The sequence below is a fragment of the Rutidosis leptorrhynchoides genome, chromosome 8, assembly GCF_046630445.1.
Source record: "Rutidosis leptorrhynchoides isolate AG116_Rl617_1_P2 chromosome 8, CSIRO_AGI_Rlap_v1, whole genome shotgun sequence".
In the NCBI taxonomy this organism is placed as follows: Eukaryota; Viridiplantae; Streptophyta; class Magnoliopsida; order Asterales; family Asteraceae; genus Rutidosis; species Rutidosis leptorrhynchoides.
This window is the reverse complement of record NC_092340.1, coordinates 39,477,719-39,482,492: the sequence shown is the minus strand read 5'-3', so window position 1 is coordinate 39,482,492 and position 4,774 is coordinate 39,477,719.

The window sequence follows — 4,774 nt, the reverse complement described above, 5'->3', positions numbered from 1 at the left end:
TTGCATGATCTCAAGTGTGGGGAAGGGTTATAAATTCTCTCGGGTTTACACTTAGTTTATTTGCCAAATTTTGTGAAAATTTGAAAAATTTTCAATTAAATGAACTCAAAATCATGTTTATACATATTTATGAACGATAAAACTAGGTATTAATGCCGAAATTATTGTTACCTCGAGGACATAAATTGAGAAACAACCCAAAACGCTTGAATTTATTTAAAATGGAATAAGAAAATAAAAAGGCAAAGAAAGAAACTAAGTGTGGGGAGAATGTACCAAGTTATTCAATTAAAAATTATCTATCACATATCTTTGTACAAGATTATTGCAGGTACTTTTGTTTTGGATGATACTAATCAGTTTTACCCGGTTTACTGTAATATATTTGAAAGAAAGATGGATCTACACGATGAATCAATTCCATCATTAAAAGGAAGTAAAGTCTTCCGAAAAAGACACGCGCTTCTTGATTTAGGTCAAGAAGTTGTCGTCCAGACCAGCTGTAGGTTGACGAAAAATCTAGAAAAGTCATCACTAAAATCAGCAGGAAATCCACGGACCTCAGCATCAAACAGGGTCGCCAAGTGGTCAGACTTATCCTAACCATGAGAGGGTCTGTCTTGTAAAATGGGGAGGGCACCGTGCAAATTAGCTTGATAAGACTAATGAATCAGATCCCCAGAAAGGATAATCTCCTTAAAGATTAAAAATCAGCTTTTAAGCCTGATATTACTCAATCCTAGAGATTGACCTTAAAGATTGAGAATTCAAACTCATGGAATTCGATGATATCTAAACTCGAGCATGAACGAGAAAATATTTTGATCAAAAATACAAACCGATTTGTTTTCTGAAAATCCATTTTCAATGCGTTCATTACCATTGAACGTAAAATCCTAGGAATTCACCTGGAATTCATTAGGTCACCTGAACCAAATCGGGTGTCAACCGTAAGAACGGTGGTTGCATAGCATGGTCGGAGACAGGACCTTGTGCCAGACCGAAAAATTATAGGATGATCTTTACTATCGCTCCTACCAAGGATAGTTCTAGCATCCGACACGTTAATAAGACCATAATCATCTGCATGTCACGGGACATTGCCTTAACAGTTTCTTGTTCATCGCTTTCCTTTACAACCGGACGGTAGTTTGCCGAAAGGTAATATACGGGACAAGTAAACTGGACGTGTTGCTTTCCTAATACAAGGTTAGCAAGTGGGTAACACAAAACCACAAGTGTTGAGCTAAAATTTTCAAATCTGAAACCCACACAACCCACAAAAATATTTTGCAAACACCGGTGAAGGGTTATTCCGGAAAACTTATCTAGGGTAAAAGCTAGATTAAATTTTCAAAAAGATCAAATGTTTTCATAAAGATCCAATTTCCTTAAGGATCTACATTTTAATAGTCATGTGGGACTGTAAACCACCTTTCAAATGTGCACTTTGCTTTGGAAACCGAAAGTAAATCGGCTATTTGATTGCAAGTGTCGTTGACCTAAACCCGAGGCAACTGTGGATGACACACCCACCTTTAACCATGGTTCTATCGTTACTATCATTGTTTATAACACCGTATCAAAATCACTGATGTATAAAGTGTGAAGAATAAAGAAGTGATTCTAGTATGTTTTTATTTCAAGACTGTATTGCTTGAGGACAAGCAACGCTCAAGTGTGGGGATATTGATAAGGCTAAAAAGGAACATATATTTCATAGCATTATCCCCCAAGAAAGACAAGATTTTAGTTGCAATTGTTCCATTTTCAAGTAATATTCGTTTATATTAAATAAGTGCGAAGACAAAAGGCAAAAACGACGAATTGAAGACACAAAGGTCCAAAAAGCTCAAAAGTACAAGATACAATCAAAAAGGTTCAATTTATTGATGAGGAACGTCTAAAAATGACAAGAGTACAAGTTACAAAACGCAAAGTACAAGATATAAAATTGTACGAAAGGACGTTCGAAAATCCGGAACTGGGACATGAACCAACTCTCAACGCTCGACGCAACGGTGTAAAAATTACAAGTCAACTATGCACAAGAATAAAATATAATATTTAAATAAATCATAATAAGAATAATATTAAATAATAAAAAGTTGTTAATTGAGCATAGTTCAGGGGTCGTAAATGAAAATTCAATTTATAATTTCTCCTATAAAAGAACGATATGTAACGATGAAGGGAGGAGGATATTTTTTCGATCTTTTTTTCTTTCTATCTTTTTTTCTTATTTTTCTATATCAAATATCAATATCTATATTTATAATTCTCTATCATAATGTTAATGTAATCAGATATAACAATAATCTTAATTTTAATTTTAAATTATGATAATAATAAGATTTATGATAGAGATCGTTTGAGTGTGTAAGTCGAAATTCTGTCCGTGTAACGCTACGCTATTTTTAATCATTGTAAGTTATGTTCAACCTTTTTACATTAATGTCTCGTAGCTAAGTCGTTATTATGCTTATTTAAAATGAAGTAATCATGATGTTGGGCTAATTACTAAAATTGGGTAATTGGGCTTTGTACCATAATTGGGGTTTGAACAAAAGAACGACACTTGTGGAAATTGAACTATGGGCTATTAATAGATGGGGGGTATTGTCTAATTGAGTGACAACTCATTGGAGTCTGTCGAACCTATCTTCAAATTAATTAACCTAATAATTAATAATGATTATGGTTGTCCTATTTAGTGATGTTCATATGGAATCTGTTATAATCATTTAATTAATCAATTGGGTTGGGTAATTGATTATTCATTCTGATCAAGTGGATGAATTAATATTCATAAACTAATTAAAACAGGGGTGGATTACATACAGTGATAACTGATGTAATTGTTGACAGAAGTGATAACTGCGTCACAGTTTAAATCCTTAATCAGTTGGAATATTTGACTTCGGGTATAAGGGTAATTTGACGAGGATACTCGCACTTTATATTTATGACCGATGGACTATTATGGACAAAAACCAGATAGACGTATCAAATAAACCAGGACAAAGGACAATTAACCCATGGTAATAAATTAAAATCAACACGTCAAACATCATGATTACGGAAGTTTAAATAAGCATAATTCTTTTATTATATTTCTCATCGTATCTTTATTTACTGTCATTTTATTACTCGCAATTTTATTTACTGTCATTTTATTTATTGTCATTATTTTACGCACTTTAATTATCGTCATTTATCTTTACGCTTAAAATATAGAATCGACAAACCGGTCATTAAACGGTAAAACCCCCCTTTTATAATAATATTACTACTTATATAATTATATATATTTTGTATAAATATAGTTATTAAAAATATAGTAAGTATCACCAGCTCCCTGTGGAACGAACCGGACTTACTAAAAACTACACTACTCTACGATTAGGTACACTGCCTATAGTGTTGTAGCAAGGTTTAGGTATATCCCATCCGTAAATTAATAAAACTTGTGTCATATTTTGTAGTATTTCCTAGTAAAAATAATACTATTTCGTACACCCCCGCTACATCATCACTCATGCATCAGTTCCCAACATTACTTCAATAACTTTCATATTTTAAGCTCGAAAGTTTATAGAATATAGAAACTAACAGTTTCTATATGATGTAACACTGATAGTACGAAGAGATTAATGATTTCAGGTAAGAATAGTTATAAAAATATCTCCAGAAATATGGAGGATGTTTATAATGGAAGATACGATAATATCTCAAAATATCTAAGATCAGAGGATGATAGAAACTATTGTCTGCAAGGGTTTAGAGTAATGAGCAAGATATTCACTAAAGACCTTAGCAGACATTGAATTATTCGGTTTCTTTGAAGTCAAACTTATTCTTTGTGATTTGTCCACGGCTTTCTTCATAGTTTCGCATAATCTGCTTTTCGGTACTAAATTTTCTCTTGAATGTTTCCAATATAATGATACACAGGAAGCACGAAGAGGTATATAATTTCGGACGAGAATATTTATGAAAATATCCTCAGAAATATCGAAGATATTGATGATGATATTTTGGAATTTCTAAGTTCGATGGTTGATGGAGAAAGATTTTTTGCAAGATTTTAATATGAGTACAGAGCAAGATATTCGTTGAAGGTTTCATCGGATCCAGAATTACCTGGATTCTTTGAATATATGGTATGGTCCTTGTATTTGTCCTTGATCTCCTTCGTGGTTAGCTCAATTCGTTTTCCAGTTCCAACTTTTCTGAGCTTTTCCAACATACTATTCTTTATCATCAAACTTTCGATGATTATGGTCGTTTACGGTTGTCTATGGTTTCTGCTGCTTCATTCAGCTTTTTCAACATTCAAAGTATTGATTTGTGACTGAGTGCTTTTCAGAATTCCAGAAGGAGAGATCATAATTCTAAGAGATAAATGTCATACATATAACTGTTGATGTATATATGCTGTGAGTTTTCAAAGTACTGATTGCTGATTCCCGATAATTGGTATGGCAGTTCTCGTCACAAGATGCGGATGAGTATATGATAGGGTTTCAATGAATAATTATAATGATTTGTCAGAGAGATTTAAGCCAAGAAGTAACGAGGTTGCTGGTATGTCTGCTGGTAATATGATGGAATATAAAAAGAATTCTCCGGTATCAAAAGGGTAATCGTATATATCAGGATTATAGTAAGGCTACTTCGAATGAAAAGTCGAAGTTGACTTGTTGGAGCTGTGACAAAATTGGCTACCTTGAAAAGGGATCGCAAAGTTATTTTTGCTAATAAATGCCAAAGG